The 24,741-nt window shown below is 29.0% G+C and overlaps 1 long non-coding RNA gene across 1 annotated transcript; it reads right to left on the reverse strand.

Annotated features, from left to right (window-relative positions):
* Window positions 1-13,576: 13,576 nt before the first annotated feature.
* LOC136997423 (uncharacterized) lies at window positions 13,577-24,239 on the reverse strand. The gene is made up of 2 exons (XR_010888172.1): window positions 20,322-24,239; window positions 13,577-14,979 (listed from the first exon to the last, which is right to left on the reverse strand). It is a non-coding gene; the product is annotated as an uncharacterized lncRNA (long non-coding RNA).
* Between the last annotated feature and the right edge of the window lie 502 nt (window positions 24,240-24,741).

Raw genomic sequence — 24,741 nt, forward strand, 5'->3', positions numbered from 1 at the left:
ATGTTTAATATATGAACCATTCGTAAGTTACGAAGGAATATCCACACACACACACACTTAAGGAATATTTAAAATTATTTAAAATTAGTTTTATAGAATATTCCAAATTATCAAATATTAGGGAAAGAAACTTATCAGAGTTTAATCACATTAATAACGACAGTGGAAAATACGTAAAATGTTGTATTTTTACTAATGCTGGTAGTGAAGGAGTGTCTTTTACATGTGTTAATGATCTTGTTGTTTTGGATATACCGTGGTCAGAATCTCAATTAAGACAAATTATAGGAAGATCATTGAGATATGGATCTCATTATAATATAGATAGAAAGTATGTAAATGTTCATATAATATTAGCATTTACAAAAAATGGAAAATCTTCTGATAACGAAATGTTTCAACTTATAAAAAGAAAATTAAATAGAATAACTCAATTGTACTCTCTTCTCAAAGAGTCGTTAATTGAATTTATTTATAACAAGTACAATACATTAGAACCTATAAACGAAGAATATATTTTCGATACTATAAAAAATAATAAAATAGAATATGTAAATGAATCTAAAACATATAAGATCAAAAAAGTTATCAAAATAAAGTACGTTATTTCAGATATTATTGAAGACGGATATTTTGATTCTGAATCAAAGTATATATATGACAAAGATATGAATTTAGTTTGTAAGGCTAAAGAAACTAATGGTATTTTGGATTTGTTCGTTAGAAATGGAGAATTGATTTATAATGTTGATAACTTATAAATAATGAAGAAATCACATTTTTGGAATAAATATAAGTTCGAAAATGTTGATGGTATTATAGATACAAATGATCCTTTAATTAAAACAGATAATAAAAATTTTATAGTTGAATTAGCATCTATTAATGATTATGTATGTATTTATTTATTTATGAAATACAACTATCCTATATTGTATGACGAGATATATTTTATGAATTTTCTTAAGTCAGAACATAACTTAATACTAAAATTAAAACATAATAATAATATAATTGGAATTATAACTGGTAAATTGTGTAATCTTAATATCGGTAAATCATATATAATTAATCATTTATGTATTAAGAAAGAATACAGGAACATGGATCTCTGTACTATATTAATAAGCAAAATATCACAAATTATATATTTGAAAAAAAAATTTATCATTCAATATTTTCGTGTGAAAATCAAATATTTAATTTAAAGTCTTTTTCTATAAAATCGAATTATATATTAGTAATAAACAAGATTAAATTAAATAGTAAAACAATTTGTTTATCACAAAAAGATAAAAAATTTAATTATAAATTATTAAATAAGATAATTTCAAAAAAATATAGTATAAATTTATATGATAGGAATTGTTTAGATGATATTCATAAAGAAAATATCATAAAAAATAATAAAAAAAAAATGTAAAAACAAAAATTTATATTTAAAATTTGAAAGTTTTAAAGATCTAGACTTTGAATTTAAAGATTATATATTTATATTTGATAATCAATATAACTTTATTTATTTATCTTTTAATACTATTAAGGATATCAGGAGGTGTTTTGAATCAATTTTTTACATAGATTATTTCACGTTTATAAATAAAGTAATATATCATTTAAACATTAATAACGTGTGTGATATTCTACAGTTCAATATTAAAGAAGATGAAAAATTAATGAAATATTTCATAAAGTTGGAAAGTGAATTATACTATTACTTCTACAATTATAATATGACATGTGAAGTACACGACAATATATATATAACGTAATTACAGTGGCATCTAATAATCTCAAGGATTGTAAAGTACTTGTTTTTTGAAAGAAGTACAAAGACTTTAATAATATTAATTTCTTATAAATTGTATTTATATATATAATCATTATATGTATAAATGATATTTTTCTTTTTTAATTTTCCGCATTTTTTGCATATCCTACAACAATAAAAATATTGTAATTTACTTTCATCGTTTTGTGATAAATACTTATTATCCTGATACTTTTTCATTAAATTTGAAAGTTTATCTTTATCATTCATTTATAGCCTTGAAATTTTGAAGTACTAATTTATTGAAAAATTACAAAAGTTATTAAACATTAAATTCTCGGCTTTGTAATTAAATAAAAATATTAATTTTGGTAATTACTTGAAAAATTAATATAAATAAGTAAATTATGAGTGACAATCAAACTGTAAATCACTATCTTGGAGACAGAAAATTGTCAGATAACGAGTGTACAATACTCCAGGGATATTCAAATAAGATTTCAACCATATGTAAGTTTGATAAGCAAAAATTAAAAAGTCTACTTAATAAATTTTCGGAAACGTTTTTTCAGAATGAAATGTCTATAGACAAAAATATTATTACTTATAACAGAATCAATGATAGAGTTAATAAATATTTTAATAGACAAAAGAATTGCAAGTATGATTATAGGGGGATTATAAATATTATAAAATATCAATTTTTATAGTTGTTACAAAATATACAAGACTACTGGGAGTTTTAACTAAAGAAGATATTCAAGATATATCAAGGACTCACGTAGATGTATCAAGTATTTATAAAACCAGTAAATCGAAAGAATACATAAAGAAAATATCTACTGAATACATAAATAATGTAAAAATAAAAGGAAATACTAATGGTAATGTAAAAAATGGTAATACGGACGACGAAGAATTCAAATCGTTGGAATCTATTATCATCAACATTATGAGAAAATCATTATATATACATTCGTATTTAATATGTTATGGATCGTATACAAATCACATAATACATAACGTAAAGTATGAAGATATAGATGTATATTTTCCAGAATCATTCTTCTATATGATTTTACTGATGTTTGCTGTTAAGATGATAACTGGTTACAATCTTCATATTCTTGGTTATCCATTTATTAAAGGACACTTGTCTTTGTTTTATAATAATAGAAAATTGATAGATTGCATATATCTTAGTAATTACACACTCGAGAAAATAAGAACAACAGATATAAACGGAATTAAATTTATAGATCCGTTATTTCAACTGTTAAATCAAATAAGAATGAATAACGAATTATTTAGATGTCATAAAATATATGAAAATAGTGAGAAATATGAATCTGTTTTATACTCTTTTTTACTTTATATCAAAGATAAATATAAGAAGTTTGATCTTAAAAAAGTTAAAGAATATAGAAATTCTATTGACTTAAATAATATTAGTTATAAACTATATGGAAATAATATATGCATGCTTAATATTGACAATTTTATAGATATTGAAGATATAAATGATAGATTAGATAAATTAATTGTAATATTATCTGAACCCGAAGTTATAATAGATGAATTAAATAGCGTCAATGGAGTATATTCAATAAAATATAACGCGTTTCTAAATGAAATCTTTTTCGAAAGTAGGACTGAGAAAGGTGGAAAAAAATCAGAAAATATTAAGAAATCAAAAATCAACAGGAGAAACTTTGGTAAGTATAGTTTCTCGAATATAATAGATAACAACAAACAATATCTGATAATGTCTAACCTAACAAATACATTTTATATAGATATAGACAAGAATAAGATATCAATAAAAAACATACAATCTATGTTGGCTACACTAGCATTATACTCTTTTCTAAAAGATAAAAATGAATACGGATGGAGAATATTCAATTATCTTATATCATTGCTTAAATTTAAAATTGAAGACAACTTCAGCGACTATCAAGAATTATCAAGATACAGAACAGATGGCAATCAAAAGCATATAAAATTGAACATAGAAAACAATACTTTTAACGACTTTACCACAGATAAAAATCAAATAACATCAAATTATTTAGATAAATCAGTCTTTATAGCTACATATGGAGATAATGGAGGATTTTAAATCGCTCTTTTATTATAAATAAATGAATAATGAAAAATATATATTTAGAATTTCTCGAGATGACATTTGTAACTGTAAAGATGAAAATACATTGGATAATTTTATATCAAAAATAAAAGAGAATGAAGAAAATAATATAGATAATTCATTTAATCATTACCACATGTACGATCAATGTCAAAACAGATGTGATGTATGCAGAAAGATCTATATGCTCGTCAATAATATGGAGGTTTCTAATGAAGATTATGAAAAGGGAGGTAAGAAAAAACAAAAAAGAAAGCCTGAAAAAGAAATTGACTTCTTAGAAAAACCAAGTTATTTTAACATTCAAAATATAGACACTTCCAAGATAGAACGATTGGGGAAGAAGGCTATATATGATTTAATCAATCAGAATATTTTATTATCCGCAAACACCTTATCTAAAGATATCATAGAAACTATTTTAAGAAATTACAGTACTGATATAAATAATTTTGAATATGACGCGTTGGTAAAATATATAGAGGACAACACTCCTTATGTCTTGAAACAACAGATATTAAAAACACATCCATATTTTTCTCTTTCGAATCTTAACAAAATTGTTTTGGATAAACAAATGGAACTCTTGGAAGTGATATATAAATCACATTCGTATCAAACATGTAATTTTAACAGCAGAATAGTCTCAAAACAGTATAAAAATCTATCTAGTTTAGATAGTGGATTTATAAGAGAAGTAGTTTCGTTCGGAAATAATAACGATTTTATAGAGCCTGTTATATTTTGTTTATTTGCAAATAAATTAACATTTTTGGACGATTTAATAAACAACGTTGATCCTCTTACTGTACTGACAGACATGATAGTTAACAAGAAAATAACTGAAGAGAATAAATTTAGAATGTTTTTGAAAGCGTCTGATCCTACAGATTTTATAACAGGAGATACTAAGATAATTAACGGAGAAGTAAGATTAAAACACGAATTATATAGATTAATATATCACAATATGTTAAAGATGATTGTTTTAAACTTGAGACAAGGTAAGTGGTACAGTCAACTGTCAGGAGAGTTATCAAAGATAACAAACAAAATAGGATTCAGATCTTACAAAACCGAAGAAGAAAAAATATTATCAACAGTCCTATCGTGTGTTCCATTTAAGCCTATACTTGTAACAAAAACAACAGACCCTATATCGTCTGTACCTGAATCCGTTGAATTTGTAGAGTTTGATATCATGAGAAATAGATTAGGTAGTATTAAAGAATCTTTGAAGTTAGATAGTTCTGTATTTAATAATATAAGTTACGACTCTCTTACTAAAAGATTGTGTATAGTTAGAAAATCTATTGTAAAGGAGGAAAAAAATTGTGCGTATCTTGGAGAAATTGGTAATTTAGGTCCATTTTTAGGTAATAAACTGTCATTTGATATGTTTAGAAATATAAATAATAATTCTGTTCTATTTGCAAATGGTGTCTTCTTTATTAGTATTCCTAGAATTCACAAAAAATCTTTATCAAGATTTTATAATTCTGGTGCAAAAAACATTGTACTAGACGATCCTATAGATATACCTGATGATCCAACAATCGGAGGCGAAGTATTCTCTCTAATAGGAGCTGTATGTTGTAAAACACTAGAAAATTCAGGAATATACGAAATGTGTTCATCGAAAGAATATATCGGACGATATTTATATAACAAAATTGATGACGATACGTGGATAAAGTATGACCCGTTTGCAATGTCAGTTCCGTATATGAAAAATAAGATCATAGAAGATTCTTTGAGAAAATTGTTTAGAGAACAAAATGTAGAAATAGAAAATTTCGTAATAGATAATGATACTCCTTATGCTATAAAAGAGAAAATTAAAAATATTTCTCATGACAAATTTTCAATAAAAGATTTTCTATATAATGGTGGTCATGTTAAAGACGATATTTCTAGATACGCAACATTATTGGTATACAACAATGCTGGATTTGAGAATATTATTTGTGACGTATATTAGGTTACATATTTAATTTTTGTTTAATTTCATTCATTATCTTCTTTGTAACTTTTGTTTTCCAAAAATTATTTTAAAAACAGAAATAATACATTTAAATTGAAAGATGGATTCGTCAAATAATAAATTAAAAATCTTATACTGCGAACTTTATTTCGACGAAACATACGTGTATAATTTGAAGGAAAAATATGATAAGTTAAGTAAAAATGACAAAGAAATTATACAAAAATGTTTGAAAAAAAAATTGAAATATAAAGTAAATAAATTATTAAATTGTAAAAATCTTTATAAAATAATAGATGTATCAGGCTCTGATGATTGTTAAAATCAATAAATTTAAAAGGAGCGTAAAGAGCCAACAGCCAGATATTCGTGCGAAGGTTATCGTGTATTAATATATAACCATTAAACAATACATTAAAAAAACAAACGTTTCAGCCTGTCATCAGGCCTTTATCAATGTTATTACAAAATTCAAAAAATAAGCAACGCAAAATTATAAACATAAACCGAAGTAAAATTGACATAATAAACTGAAGAGTAGTTAAAACCACGTTAAACTGTAATAAAAAAGAGCCAAATGAGAAAATTCCGGTTACAAAAAAAGCGCAAACCAAATAAACAGAAAAAAGAAACAATTTTTACATACTTGTGTTAACCATAGTAGAAAGCTCGTCCACACAAGATGGAACGAGGTAGGAGAAAAAACTTAGAACCATATAATGTGATGGTTGAAACCTCAATGTACGTGATAGAATAACGATAAGTTCAAGCTAAGAAAGATTAGTGAGAGGGCGGTGGAGAAGGGGGGGGGGGGACAGAAAGAACAAGGAGTATGGAGGGGAGGGTATAAGTACCTAGGAGGGGAAGACAGGAATTCATATATGAAAGGAAAAACGATACAATTATAAAGGGGGAAACAAATTAATAATGGGGAGATAGGAGTCAGGTAACCGTTCTATGTCATTTTGATTGTTCAAGCCAGCACGTTGTCTTTTTATGAACACCATTTCGGATATCAATCTCTTTCCATAAGAAGGTTCTCCGTCCAGAATTCTCACATTGTCCCAGTCAAAATCGTGAGAAAAATCCAATTTATGTTTGGATATAACAGAGGGGGAACAGCTCTTTTTAATATCATTCTTGTGTTCTTTGATTCTAGTATTAAGCTGTCTTTTAGTCTGACCCACGTAAGTTTTCTCACAATCTCGACATGATATCATGTAAACAACATGACAATGTGAAAACTTATTTAAACTGTCTTTCCCCGTCCGTATGAATTGTGTTAGATTGTTAGGAATAGAACATGATAATTTTAAATTGAAGCTTCTGGCTATGGAGTTAAAATCTTTATAAACCGAAGGAATGTAAGGAATGGTAAAAAAAGTCTTAAAGTCATTATTGTCATAAATATTGTTTGAACAATTGCTAATTAAATTATAGTCACTAGATTTTTTATGAATTAAAAACTTAAGTCTATTGTGTATAGTCGAAAAAATAAAATTGATAGGAAAACAGTTATTAAGTAGGATATTGATTGCAATAGTAAAATTCTTGTTATGAAATTCAGGATGAGAAAGTAAAAAAATTCTGTCCGTTAAAAATCTTTATGTTGTAGACTATATATCTAATATAAAATATGAAAGTATAGTAAAAAACATAAACAGTTTTAAAACTATTATAGATTTATATAATAAATACTACAATGATAAAGAATATGTTAAATGTATTATACTATATATGAAATTTAAAAATAATAGATTGTTCTATACATTAAAACTGGAAGAATCATATTACCATTTATTTTGTATTTCATGTAATAGTATATGTGAAAAAATAAAGGTAAATTCAGATTTGAAAGTTGTTATATGTAATATATTTTGTATACATCTCTCAAAATATAAATACTATTGTAAGTGCAACTATTAACACAATGAATTATCACAGATATATATATGATAGAATAAATTTTGATAAGGATTTAATACTTAAAATTAAATTAAATTATGATAATCTAGATACATCAAAGAAAAAAAAATTACAGAAATACATATTTACAAACAATAAATCAAAATTATCAAATATCATTAATAAAAAATCAACAAAAATAATAGAAGCTGAAAAAAAAAATAAACGTATTCTTACAATAGAGGAATTTATTACAGAATTTTCTACATAAATTAGTTTTATATTAAAAAATATCGGTTTATTTTTATTACTTATAAATGGCAGATTTTGATACACTACTAAATGGACAAACTAGTATATACGATACTTTATATTTATTCACTATTTTTATACTTCCATTTTTAGGATACATATCTTCTATCATATGCAGCCCAGAGTCTGGGAGAAAATGGTACAAAAGTAATAAGTTTGTTCTTTTGGATTTATCCAATAGTAGTTATGGATTATTTTTTACATTATTCATATATTTATTCGCTGGAATGGGAATCATATATATAGCCAATCATTACCTAGGAAACGATAACTTAAAACTTTCTCAAGGAAAACATTTTACAAGAATTAACGATCCTCTTTTCAATATTAGTAAATTTTGGGACAGTATAATATTAAGCTTACTTCCAGTAGAATTTTTATTGATATGGATATCCCAACCTCTAATGTTACAATTTAATTCATTAACAATACCAGGATCTCTTTCTATAATATCAACAATTCTATTCCTATTATTTTCAATATATATGATTAAAATACATTGGATTATAATGATTTTATTCCTTCCGTTGTGTATATGGTGTATATATATGTCTGCATTCTACTTTCTCACTCAAGACGAAACATGTAAAGCTAATCAAGATTCTAAAAATGAAGATGAAAAAAAGAATAAAGATGATAATAAGACAAAAGACGAATCTAACGACGAGTTAAGACAACCATAATTATTCTTTTTCTATAGGAGTTCCATCTATTGTTGCTTTCGAAACTGGAGTATAAAAGTTTACTGTTATATTTTTATCTAATTGATTTTTATCTAACTCATACAATTCTGATAAAGGAGTGATTCCAGTACCTATACTTTTTAAAGCATCTATTAAATTCAATGTATATAATATATCTATGTCTTTCTCAGTAAAATTAAATAAATTCTCGAAATTTTGATTATTATTTGAGTTGTTTTTTACAGGCGATGAATTATTTATATTATCTTTATAATTTTCAAGATTGTTAACAATATCGTTAGCAGACATATTATATTTATCATTAAATATCTTCTGTATATTTTCAAACGCTTTGTTTCCAAATACCACGTTTAGAATATCGTTTCCACTTTTAGTTACAAATTTTTCTTTATCAACATTATAAGGTTCTAATTTAGGAATTTTTATCTCTCCTAAAGAAACATTGATAGCACCGCATAATTCTGGGTCTTGAAGTAATTCTTCTTTTGAAATTGTTTTATTCTTTATCTTATTAATAATATCGTGAATACTTTTACTTCCTCCTTGAAATTCGTCAGTTATACTATTTGATATGCGTATGAAGATATTTTTGAAATCGTTTCTGTATCTTACATTATTTCTTGATATAAGCTCGTATAACTTATTTAAATTATCTACAGTCGTTCTCTCAACTATCATTCTACTTCCTCCTTTTTCAAGTGTTTTAGACATAAAATACAAACTTAATAATTTTGTTAATACTTCTGTAATTATAAGATATTCTATCCCGTAATACATATCTATGTAACATCCTAAAGAGTCATTTATCTTTCTTGAATCAAATTTTACAAATAATTTATTAATTTCAATTTCTCCTTCTATAGTTTTTATTATGAAAAATCTTAATATATTTTGAATAATATTAGATAGTAAAACCTTAACACAATCCAATTTAATATCTGATATATCACTAAAACTTAAAATTTTTTCAGATAATAATACATCTCTTATGTTTTTATTTTTTATTTCTTGTGGAATAATATTATGATACAATAGTATTTTTATTCTTTTAGATATTTCGATAAGATTAAACTTTCCATTATAATTTATTTCATTAACTATAAAGTTACTTAATTTCTTGTTGTCATCTGATTTTTTATGATATTTTTTTGAAAAGCTTCCAAGTATACTTTTTAACGAGCTATTTTTTATATCTTTTTTGTTATTAATAATATCACTATATATTTCTAATATTTCCTTGTTTATATTATTTAAAAAAATACCCTCCATTTATTTATAATATTTGTTTAAAATTAGAATTGATTAATAAATGGAAACATATAAGTGCCATAAATGTTTATCATACTGGTGTATTAATGTCAATAATGGTTATCTCTGTAAAGAATGTAATGTTCTGTTTTTAAGTACAACTAAAAAATCTAGCAAAAGTAAAACTTTCAACAATAAAAAAATCCATTTTAACAATGTTATGAAAGATATTTCAAAACAATATAATATTGAAGATATTATGGAGATAATATATGATTCTATAGAAGAAAACAATATAGAAAAAAAATTTATAAATCAATCATTGATATGTAGTATATTAAAGAAAAATTCCAACAAGTTAAAAGATTACAAGATGGTATATAATATTTTAAATAAGTTAGAAAATAACGAGAAGAAAATATACATACCAACTGATATGAAAAACAATATAGAGATATTATTTTTGTCTTTTATTAATTTCCTATATTCAAAAAATAAGCTTGATTCGATAAGCTATAACCTAATATTATAAGTAATATGTTTAAGCTTTATGGGTTGAATAATACTTTAAAGCCAACTGTAAAAGACGAAAAAGAAGATTTGTGGAATATGTTTATTTATACTATAACTAATAATTATTTTAATAACGTAATTGAGGTAGACAAAATAAAATATACCAATTATAAACCAAAAATGATAACCAACTCTTTATATAAAATTGAAAATAGCACAGACTATCAGTAATTTTTACCTTTTTGTCAATATTGTTATTTTTATTTTATTATCTGACGTTATACAATCCAACCCTCCATATATATACGTGTCAGAAACATTTTTTATTATGTTGATAATTTCACTGCTGTCTTCAAAAAATATTATTGGTGGTATGTAAATATTAATTTGTTCATCTATATATATATATATCGTTCTAACAATTTTAAATACGAGCCTTTACAAATCACCGAACAAAAACTTATAAATAGATTATCACATTTTAGAATATTATGATTGTTTTCTATTTCACTATTGCATGATAAACACCTTTTATTATTATATATCAATACTATTTTAATTAATTTATTATATAAAATATTAAAATCTTTAAATGCTCTTAAGTGAAAATAATAATTATTATTATTTTCATAGAAATATCCTTTGAATTTAGAAAAATCTTTTGTGTCATCTATAAGTCTGAAGATATCATCTTTATTTTCTATAATATTTATGGGAACCAAATTTATATCTACTTTATCTACATAATTAAACATAGTCCATATATTTCCAAAAAACACTTCACTGCACATTATAGAGCAGAAAAACCCATACCTTTTTCTATCCCAAATATATTTCTCTATTTTCCTGTTACAGTACCAGCATATATCTTTATTGTAGTTAAAATTTAACTGAGAATTATATACTTCATCAAATTCACTTTTTTTTTTAATATTAATATAACTAAACACAGCTTCTTTTATTTCGTTTATAGTAAAGTCTGTTCTGAATATATTTTTATTCATCTTAAATGAGTTTGTTTTATTTTCCGGGAATTTTTAATATCAGTTTTCCTAATTTAAATAATATTATAAAAAAAAAGAGTGAATTAGATACTTATAACCTTAAAAATATTATTTCTATTAATAATGTAAAACATTTAATTTTAAATGCTTTAGATGAAGAAGATAATAGTATATATAAAGAAATATATATACAATACTTAGAGTTTTATAAAAAAATAAATAATATTATACAAGATATATTTACAAAAAAAGAAATGCAAGATATATCAAAACTGGAAAATGAATATTATAATTTCATAACAGAAATAAGGAAAAAAGGTATTGATAAAAAATTAGAAGACATATCTAATTTTTTAGAAGATGTTTATTTTAAAAAACATTTTAAGTATATTAAAAAATATATTAATAACGAAATAACACTGGATGATTTTACGAAAGAATTGCAAAAGCCTATTATTTCAAGTAATGTAATATTAAATAGTATAAGGAATATAGACAATACCAATATTATGAATAAATTGTTAAAATACAAGAAAAAAATCTATTATTTTGAAACGATAAGTACTATTAGTTATTTCTTTGTACTCGGTGATTGTTGCAGAAAGAATAATATGACAATAAACAATTCATTTAAGTCAGTATATAACAGTTTTATATTAGATAATTTTGATAACTTTAATTTACGATATTATTATATTTTAAAAATCTATTTTAGTTTGAATGAAAATTCCAACCATATAGATAATATTGAAAAAGATATAAAAAAATATGAGAAATTAATTGATAACAGTATAATATCGAACTTGATGGATAAAAATTACGAGTACTCTTCGATATATAAAGATAATATGGTTGTAGATTTATATGAAACAAATGAAAAACTAAAGGAAATGATTACCAAATATGATTTATATCCAGAAGAAATAAAGAAACTCAAGAATGACATCGAAATATATTTCGAATCAGAAAAGTCAAAATACAATAGTTTCTTATCATCAATTAGTTCGATAGAAGATATAAAACATATATCTGATCATATTAAAAAGATTAATGAAGATAAAAAAAAATTATCAGATAAAGTTGATATTCAATTTACAAACATAGAGAAAAAGTTAAATGAATTAGAAAGTAAATATGATAGTGAGAAACCAAGATTGGAACAATACATCATTGATATTGTAAGTGAAATAAATACAAGAAATAATTCTTATTTTGATAAAATATACAAAATTATAGAAGAGTTAAAAGACAGAGTAAATAAATCTGAAAACGAGTTATCTATTATGAAAAATAACATTTCAAACGTTAGTGAGAAAAATTTTAATTTATTAAAGGATATAAATACAGGTGCGAAGGAAATACAACGGATAATTGATAAAGACAAAGATAATAGTAAAAAAATAAAAATATTGGAAAAAAATATTGAAGAATGTTGTAAAACTAACAAATCTCTAGAAAAATTTATAGAAGAGACTTCAGATCATCATAAAAGAATAGATGAAAGACTGAAACTAATAGAAAATTTTATCAGAGTCAGATTTGGAGAGTGCAGTGATGAAAGTGATTGTAAAGGAGGAACGAAACATATTGATTATAAGAAGAAGTATGAAAAGTTTTATGATAAAGATAAACTAATAACTGATGTAATAGATAAATATTATTTTACCAATGAATACAACAATAGAAAGAATTTATTTAACACCAAGTATTTTAATAACTGTAACTTTGAAAATTATCTGAACGTAAAGAAGTATTCATATATTAAAAATATAAATAACGAAATAGAAGAGGATAAGAGGAAAAGATTTTTTGACAAAATATCAGATTGTGAAATTCTCGACCATTATGATGAAATAGTAGATAATGATGGTATAAAGAAAATGTCAATTTACGGAATAAAAATAAATACTATAAAATATGGAAATTATAGTTTTTATAAATATTGTTTAGAATTACCATTCGATGATGAAGAGTTTGATATCGTGAATATAGTACACTCAGAAAATATAAAACCTTTAGATATAGAATTATCTTACAAATATATTGATACAATAACTAGGAAGAGAATTTTCATCAGAGAAACTTTGCTGGTCAAAATATATAATGAATTTTTGATAAGATTGAATGAACATATTGAATATATTAAACAATTGAAGTGTAAATTACTTATTTTATATAAATCTGATGATATCGATGAAATAATAGTTTGTTCAAATGATAGAAAAAAAAAATCGTACATTATATAAGATGTATAAAGAAATCATTAACTTATCCAGTAAAATAATATCTTCAAGTAATCTTAAGGACAAGAGTTTTTTCAATGTATACAACTATTGCCTAAAATTTATTAAAGTAGACAATGACTGTGTAATCACTGACAAGAATAAGTATTTTAACTTTATATTCCTAAAGAGTAAAGAGAAAACAATAACAAATAATATTTCTAATATAATAGGAGGATCATACTCCATTTATGTTTTTAACGAAGAACTTCCATCAAACGAAAATGAGATAGATTTTGTAAATATGACAACTTTAGATATTCCTGAATATTCTGATTATATAGAAAAAATTAAAGATATTAACTTCTACTTTCCTTATAGAAAGGATTTCAAACTTTTAAAAAATTACTTTTTGTACAAAAATGAATATTATTTATATAAAAATAGTATGTACAATATAAAAAAGGAAATGATAGAATTACATAATAAAATTTATAAAATACTACTTGTTGTGGGTCCAAAGAACCACAACCAATTATTAATAATAAAATATATATATATTAATAAAATATAAGAAAATATCTATTGCATATCAGATTAAGATATCTAATATTCAGTTTCCGGCTCATGCGAGACACCGGATAAATCGCGCAGCGAAAATTAAAACCTAATTCACTTTTTACGCGACAATGCTGACGAACGATCGAATTTCGTCAGCAATTTAGATCGTTAAAACTGCAATCAAGTGCAGTTTCACGTATATAAAATCGCCGTCGCGAGATCACGACGGCGGGTCTAAAACTATCAGTCACAAGAAACGGACGTATGTCCGTTGGGACCACAAATCTAGAAGAACGCGAATTATAACAATTCGCTAAAAGCGAATAAGAATAACTTGGGGCTCCGTGATACTACACTAAAGCAAGGATTCCTGACGGAACCTAGATTACATAGAAGTAAGGGAATTTGTAATGAATCAAGAGATCAATAAATATGTGGAAGATTGTTTTATTACGAAAAAACTAAAAAGGATTATTCGCGGATTCCCGGCTTAACTCCTCGGCAGATCCCGAACCCGTGCCCTATCACCAAGGGCACAACAAAATTCTGGTGGCAGCGGTGGGATCTGCCTCTCCTTCGGGACCAGGAACCCGGAAAGTCCAGAGCCTGAAACAAAAAGAAAAAATTTTAAGTGAGTGAAAATTAGTCGGCGGACAAGTTTCAATACGGAGATTATTGAAACGAGAAGACCCCGACCAACGCAGCAGTAAGCAGCCGAAAATTAAGTGCAAAATAGTCGGCGGACAAGTTTCAATACGGAGATTATTGAAACGAGAAGACCCCGACCAACGCAACGGTAAGCAGAGTAGCAGCGCAGCAGCAGACTATCCAGAGCCAAGCAGTGCCGAGCGGAGTCAGCGAAATAGGAAGAAGCGCAGAAAGCAGCCGAGCGACCTACACCTACAGCCTACGATCTACAGCCGGACAGCGAACCGCAGCTAAGGACAAGGCAACATGCGAGCGATCATACTACTACTACTGTAAGTCCGAACCATTATATAAAATATAAAAACGCGTGAATGTACAAAAGCGAAAGCGACCCCGGTCCCATACGAAATAGGTCGTGGCTATTTAGCAACCAAGCGCGACACGCAATCCGCACAGCGTTAAACCCGATACGCGTTATCGAAGACGCGACTCGCGACATAAGCGATAACGTACGCCGTACATTACAATACACAAACTCGGACGGTGATACCGACGACGAATTGGATGCAAACATAGAAACTAAACGAGATTACACTTTCGAAGATATCGATTCGAGTTTAATTCCCGCTCTTAACGATACCGTGATAGAAGTAAAAACTAAAAAGACTAGACCTAACATTAGTAAAACACCAAGCCGCGTGTCAGATTACAGCGAGTTTGAGCTAACATCATATGATAGTAGCATATTTGATCCGGACAAAATCCGTGAAAGAAGAAACGAAAAAATGTCTCAAAGAAGGAAGAGTGAGGCAGATATCGAAATAGAAAACGAAATATCCGCGTTAATGGAGCAAAATACAAGAGAAAACGAAGCCAGCGGACTTCGAACGGGAACACGCCCAAAAAATAAAAATCAGATTTCAGCACTAGAAGAAACAATGCACGAAATGCGCGAACAGATCGCGACATTATTTGAGTATCTTCATGCGCATCATCACGAACGAAATCCGCGACAAGAACGCGAAACCGACATTTCATACGGTCGAACTACTGAAGACATACGAAACAGACAATCCACTGACGCACAACGCTACATGACATCAAAAAACGCGATAAATTTAATACCTATTTTTGACGGTACGTCACGAACGAACTTAAAATCATTTCTAAGCGCTTGTACATGTGCAATGAAGTATGTAAAGCCCGAGTTCGCAGACGAGCTACTCGACGTCATAATGTCGACTAAATTGCAAGGCAGAGCATTAATAAATTTTGAGATCAAAGATATCAGATCGTTTGAACAGTTAAAAAACGAACTGGAAAGCTTTTACTACCCTAAGAAAAATCCTGCATCGATTCAAATTGAATTTAATCATTTGAAACAACGACCCGGAGAAAGTGCAGTAGAATATGGGGCACGAGCAGACCATTTAGCGATGCAGCTATACGAATCTCTAACAGATAGTCCAGGAAAGACACCGCAAGATAAACGCACTATATTAGATACAGTTAAACAGCAAGCGCTACAAAACTTTGTGTATAGACTGCGCGAGGATATACGAATGATAATACGCGCGCAACGATATGCAACCCTGCAAGAAGCCATCGAAGGGGCCAAAGCAGAGGAAAAATTAAAGAGACCACATGATTCCGCGTACAACGCGAATAAAAGTTTTAATAATCCTAAGGCAATTCAATGCTATAAATGCGGCAAGCAAGGACATTACGGTCGCGATTGCCGAACGAGCCGCTACGGTAATCAATTCACTTTGCCTAAACCGAGCGGATCAAGATTTAATACGCTGGATAAACATTATAATTATTGCAAGAAATCCGGACATAACCGTACCGAATGTTGGATATTAAACGGAAAACCGGAATATACTAAAAATAAGAAAATAAATGAAGAATCAAACACGCGAAATACCATAAATGAAACTAATAAGCATCGCAAGACTGAGGACGACGATGCAGAAAGGGAAACAATTAAAGCAACAGCTAAGACAGTACGAGAGCATAAGGTACTAACAGCTGATGAGATAAATCCTGCACACACTGAGCTCGATCTGATTTCACTACCCATGAATGAAGTGATTGACGATAAAATAAATATGTTGATCGACACAGGAGCTACCATGAGTCTAATAAAATTGAATAAATTGAAAGATGAAACCATAATATACGATAAAAAGATAACAATCATTGGCGCAACAGGGCACAAAGCGGATACTATAGGCGTAATGCAAGCAACTATTCCGTTAAAAACAAGAAATGTTAAACATGAATTGAACGTGATAAAAGACGACTTTCCTATCGAATATGACGGAATTCCTCGGAGCCGACTTCCTACAAAAATATCAAGCATCTTGGGACTATACTACCAAAAAACTACGCATCGATAAAAATTTATTTACGCTTTTCCCATGCAAAAAGTTTACTTTAGAAGCTAGAAGCGAAACTATTATAACAGCCATAACTAAAGAAAACACAGCAGGAATAATCCAAGCAGTGGAAACTAGACCAGGAATATTTATCGGAAATTGCCTAGTCGAGCCAAAAAATAATAGTTGCCCGATTAGCATAATAAATACTACCGAAACTAAAATAGAAATGCAAGCTCCAGTAGTAGAAATTGAAGAAGTAATGACAGAAGAAAATGCCGAGATATTAATAGCTCAGACGTATATACCGAAGGAAATTCCCTTGTCACGCATGCAACGAATTAAAGAGGCGCTTCGTCTCGATCACTTAAATAACGAAGAGCGGAAAACTCTACTTAAAATCTGCGAAGATTTCGATGATGTATTCCATTTGGACGGAGAACCCCTGACCTGCACCGAGGCACTGCAACACGAGATCGTAACTCAAGCCGGTACGGCACCCGCGAATACGCGACCGTATAGATTACCGGAGAAGCATAAGGCCGAAGTAAATAGACAGGTACAGGAAATGTTAAGAAACGATATCGTACGTCCAAGCTCGAGTCAATGGAACGCACCACTTTTGGTGGTACCGAAGAAAACAGACGCTTCGGGAAAACCTAAAATGAGAGTCGTGGTCGATTTCCGAAAATTAAACGACCTAACAGTCGGAGACTCTTTTCCACTGCCAAATATAACAGATATTTTGGACCAACTAGGGAATTCGAAATATTTTACAACGTTAGATCTGGCATCGGGCTATCATCAAATACCCCTGGCAGACAGAGATAAGCAAAAAACGGCTTTTTCAACGCCCTACGGGCATTATGAATTTAATCGGATGCCATTCGGACTAAAGAATGCCCCGGCAACGTTTCAAAGATTAATGAATACTATTCTGGCGGGCATACAAGGAATACGGTGTCTGGTCTATTTGGACGACATCGTGATATACGGCGCTAGTTTAGAAGACCACAACCGGCGACTATTAGAAGTATTACAAAAAATACGCGACAATAATCTAAAATTACAGCCGGACAAGTGTGAATTTCTTAGAAAAGAAGTGGCATATTTAGGACACATAATTACCGAACATGGAATTATGCCTGACCCTGGAAAAATCCAGGCAGTAAAGAATTTCCCTACGCCAAAACGAGTCAAGGATGTGCAATCATTCATAGGACTGGCGGGCTATTATAGACGGTTTATCGAAAATTTTTCGAAAATAGTCAAACCACTCACAAAATTAGTTAAAAAGGGAGTAAAATTCGAATGGACACAAGAGCAGCAAAAAGCTTTTGACAATCTAAAAGAGAAACTAATTACCGCCCCCGTCTTGCAGTACCCAAATTTCAACGATGAATTTATACTGACTACCGACGCATCGGATTTCGCGATAGGAGGTATCTTGTCACAAGGAATGATAGGACAAGACCGACCAATAGCTTATGCTAGCAGAATTCTTTCTCGTGCAGAACAAAATTATAACACGACGGAAAAAGAATTACTCGCGATTGTGTGGGCGGTCAAACATTTTCGACCGTACCTATACGGGACCAAATTTAAAATTGTCACCGACCATAAACCGCTAATTTGGTTGTTTAACGTGACCGATCCAGGATCTCGTCTAATTAGATGGAGACTGAAATTGGAAGAGTACGACTATGAAATCGTACACAAAGCCGGAAAATACAATACAAATGCTGACGCACTAAGTCGCAACGTCGCTCACGCTATACATATAATCGACAAGGAGAAAGAGAGTGACGAAGAGGAAGAAGAAAGAGATAGCGAAAAAGAGATAAAAAGGTACATGGAGGAAGAGAAACAGCAAATATTATATGAGTATCATGATGCACCGATAGGCGGGCATCAAGGCGTGCAACGCACCATAAATCGAATCCGTTTAACTCACAACTGGAAAGGGTTAACAAAAGACGTAAAACAATACATCGCCAAATGCGAGCATTGCCAAAAGAATAAATTAAAACGGCGAAGTAAAATGCCAATGATTATTACCGATACTCCGGATAGGCCATTCGAAAAATGCGCACTAGATATAGTAGGACCGTTAACCGTAACTCTAACCGGAAACAAATACGTACTAACATTCCAAGATCATCTCACGAAATTGAGCAAGGCAATGCCCATCGAAAATCAGGAAGCTGGTACAGTAGCGAAGGCATTCGTTACAAAAATAATTTTGGAATACGGAGTGCCTGATAAAATTCTCACCGACCAGGGAACGAATTTTATGAGCGAAGTGTTTAAGAGCACTTGCAAACTGTTAAAAATTGAGAAGATTCGTACAAGCGCGTACCACCCGGAAAGTAACGGCGCGCTCGAAAGATCGCACAGGACACTAGCAGAGTACTTGCGACACTACATAAACGGAGATCAGACCGATTGGGACGAATGGCTGCCCTACGCGATGTTTACATACAATACTACACCACATACAGCGACAGGTTATACGCCATTTGAACTGTTGTACGGACACCAGGTTACGCTCCCTACGGCCCTGACATGTCCTCCGAAATTAACGTATACGTATGATGACTACATATCCGAGTTCAAAGAAAGATTGCGTACAGCACACCAGGTAGCGAAAGCGAACATGCAAGAGGAGAAAGCAAAGTCAAAAGAATGCTACGACAAAAAGGCTAATATAAGCACGTTTAGAGCAGGCGACAAGGTATTATTATACGACGAAACACTAAGACGAGGACGCTCGAAAAAACTTGACGCGTTATGGACAGGACCTTACATAGTAGTTGAGAAAAAATCAAGCGTTAACTACATCATAAAAAAGGGGCGAAAAACAATGCTGGTGCATGCAAACCGCATTAAGCATTTTATCGAAAACTAAATCACACTTACCGCATTATGGAGAATCGGGATATTCCTCGTTCTCACTGTCCTCTGCCGTGAGCCAACTCACCCTGTTAAGGGCACAAGTCACTTCTGCGATCAAAAGCATCATACGACGCCACTCCGAATATCTCATACGACGACGACGACGACGACCATCAGGTCGCCTAAATTGTAACAAGACGGCCCGGCGTAATCCCGCCAAAAGCTCATCACACAAGATTGCCCTTTGTCCACGAATAACTGATCGTTCTGCAGAACTCCTGATAAACACAGGAGTTACTTCCTCCAATAATTCTGCAGTAGAAAAACGCCTCCGTATAACCACTCGTTCACCGGTGGTATACCGCACAATAACGGATAAATTCTCAAAAGAAGGATCCATTATTAAGCACGATCTAACAAGAACTGACACACAGTAGCACTCGCGAGAATCACAAGACCCTTTCAAAGGACAAAATGCAGAACACGCACATATAAAAAATTATCGTAACACCCTACACTATTGATATAATATAACACGTAGCATAAAACTTCCAGGTACGCTATACTAGAGGATAAACTAATCAAGGTGAGAACTGAAACAATATCCCCAGTCAAGATAGAGTACTTCTCACAAGAACCAGGGCTATATTATGAACAAATAGGAGAACTAAATCTCATCGAAACAAAATGGAAACTAGTAATAAAATTAGATATTACGGCAATAAATATAAGATTTAAACGTATTAAGGAAAAAATACAAGATACGGATGAAATTTGTAATGAAATTAATAATAAATCCACTAAACAACCATGCCGAAACATGAAGTTAATAATCGAAAAAAACATTAATCAATTGACGGAATCGATAAAACAAATAAATACCATTTATAAAAAACCTTCCGACAGACGACGCGGATTAATAAACGGGATAGGTAGTATCGCTAAAACTCTATTTGGAACCATGGACGCAGATGACGAGAAAAATATTAATGAACAATTACACTTGATAAAAAATAACGAACAAATAACACAACACGCCGCAAAAACGCAAATAAAAATATTAAACACAACGCTTACACACATAAATAAGCTAGAAGATACACTAGAACATAATAACGAATTATTAAAAAACGCTACAAAAAATATTTACAATCGAATCTCAGATGAAATTAAACGAGAAGATATATTAGAACACTTTCTAATAATAAATGCAATTCTAACTGATCTACAACGAGACATTCAAGATATTATGGATTTTCTGACACAAATACAAAACGGAATATTAAATCCAAAAATAACACCAATAGAAAAAATAATTTCTGAATTAAAAGAAGCGACGCCTCATTTGCCTCAAGGAACACAATTTCCCTTTGGACTCAAAATAGAAGAATGGAATACCATCAAAAAATTAATTACCACAAGCGCATACTATGACAATACAAATATTTATACTATACTACAATTCCCTTTGATAACATTTCCTAAATACAAAATAATAAAAATAATTCCTTTACCTATACATGACCATGACAATATTTTCGTTTTCACTGAAGTAAATCAACATATAATCGCGATAAGTACAGACGGACCGACATACATGACTATAACAAAAGAAAACTTAAATAAATGTATCAATGTACACAATACATATTTATGCGAACCTTATAGTCCTATTTATATTGTAAACACAAATTCTCTTTGCGAAATACAAACGTACTCACATATAACAAAAAATGCGGATAATTGCGATAAGCGTTATATTAAGAGTAATCAAACTTTATGGATAGCATTAAGAACACCAAATACATGGTTGTACTCTACACTTAAGGAACAACAAATATATATACATTGTAAAAATAATAAAGAAACTGTTGTAGTAATTAAGCGAACAGGAAAAATAACGTTAAAAGAAAACTGTAAGGTAATTGCAACAGATATGACAATAAAAACAAAAAACGTTGAGCAAATCGCGAATATACAAACTTATTTACCAAATTTTAATTTAACATTTAGCAAAGATCAGAATGCACAAAATAAGAAAAGTCTATTGCAAGGACTAAAATTTAAAAAAATTATACAAGATCCGAAAGAATTAATGGACCTCAGTAATAAACTTGAAGAAATAAATAAAGATGTTAACGACAATCTAAAAAATCCATTCGCAGAATAAGCATTTGTCTATCCTATGACAACAAGTAGCATAGCTGTTGTAATTGCCATAATACTTGCCATTATATTAGGAATAAAACTATGGAAAGAACGAAGTCCATTTTAGAATAAATAAATGGAGCCTCAAGGTTACGAAAACTCGTATCTCCTCGTTTTCTTTTCTCAACGGGGGGAGGATGTTGTGGGTCCAAAGAACCACAACCAATTATTAATAATAAAATATATATATATTAATAAAATATAAGAAAATATCTATTGCATATCAGATTAAGATATCTAATATTCAGTTTCCGGCTCATGCGAGACACCGGATAAATCGCGCAGCGAAAATTAAAACCTAATTCACTTTTTACGCGACAATGCTGACGAACGATCGAATTTCGTCAGCAAGTTAGATCGTTAAAACTGCAATCAAGTGCAGTTTCACGTATATAAAATCGCCGTCGCGAGATCACGACGGCGGGTCTAAAACTATCAGTCACAAGAAACGGACGTATGTCCGTTGGGACCACAAATCTAGAAGAACGCGAATTATAACAATTCGCTAAAAGCGAATAAGAATAACTTGGGGCTCCGTGATACTACACTAAGGCAAGGATTCCTGACGGAACCTAGATTACATAGAAGTAAGGGAATTTGTAATGAATCAAGAGATCAATAAATATGTGGAAGATTGTTTTATTACGAAAAAACTAAAAAGGATTATTCGCGGATTCCCGGCCTAACTCCTCGGCAGATCCCGAACCCGTGCCCTATCACCAAGGGCACAACAAAATTCTACTAGATACTAGATGTCTAGATACTAGACAAAATTCTACTAGATACTCTACTAGATACTAAAACGAGCAATATAAGTGACTTTATTTCATTAAAGAATAAGTGTATTGAACTTTCAAAAAAAAGGAAATTAATAAATAATAAATTTTATCAATTAAAGGACGAAAAGAATAAAAAAGATAGATATATATTTTTAAAATACATAAATAAAGAATATAATAGCAAAAATTATTACATAGAACTTTCAGGACAATTTAATGAACTTATTGAGAAGTTATATCTGTAATATATTCCAAATATTTTGATTTGTCTCTAAAATATTCGTTAAAATTAACCTCATACATATTTATATAGTATCTATACCTATATATAAAATCTTTATCTATTCTATAGTATAACGAAACATACTTCCAAGGAATTATGTCCTTAAAATTATATATGAACGAGTTTGATATGTTTTGGTATTTTAATACTATTCTCCAGTCTACATAATCTATATTATCTACAATAAAGTCTTCAGGCATTTTATGATATTGTAAAATATCATTAAGTATAAATACATTGGAATGTTTCCTTAAAAAATTAACAGAAAGTTTTTGATTACGTATAATTTCGTAAATATACAACTTATCAATATTATTTTCTATAAAGTCTTCGCTTAAAGAGTATTCTCTACTGAGGAACATATAATCTATAGCATAATCACTGTTTTCTATATCACATAATTCTAATTTCTTATTTAGGAACAATAACTTAAATATAGTGTGATGATACTTACGCACAGAATTGTCGTTTAAAATTTCTTTAGTTATGTTATTTCTTTTGATAAGCATATCTATATCTAGATAGTCAATACTTTTTATAATATTCTCATATGGCACTGTATAATCTAATTGACTAGTAAAATTATTATATATATGACAATCTAAATTAAAATATAAGTAGTCAAAATATATATATTTATTAAATCTTAATAGGAACGATTTATCAATATTTTTATAACATTTTGACAGGTTTTTTCAGTTTATTTTATGTCTAAATTCGTATATAAAATCGTGACTTAAACTATTATCAGACGAAGATATATAATTCCAATTAACTTTTCTTTTAAATTTTCTTATAAAGTTTTCTGATAAATTTTGATATTTTGATATATATTTCCAATTAACTTTATCTTTAAAACTTTCTATAAAATCTTCTGATAAAACTTGATATTTAGATATATAATTCCATTCAACTATATCGTAAAACCGTCGTATAAAATTTTCTGACAGATTTTGAAATTTACACACATCTTTAATACTTACTCTATCTATTTCGTCAATTATAATACTTTCAGGTAGTTTTTTTATTCTAGATAGTAAAGTCATATCAAATTTACTTGAATACTTTCTTAAAATACATTCGCTTATATCGAAAATTGACAATAAGTTAAAATCAATATAATCGATATAAAACTCTATGAAATCACATAAATATTTATAGTTTGTTTTAATCA

This window comes from Linepithema humile, chromosome 1, assembly GCF_040581485.1.
Source record: "Linepithema humile isolate Giens D197 chromosome 1, Lhum_UNIL_v1.0, whole genome shotgun sequence".
NCBI classification, from domain to species: domain Eukaryota; kingdom Metazoa; phylum Arthropoda; class Insecta; order Hymenoptera; family Formicidae; genus Linepithema; species Linepithema humile.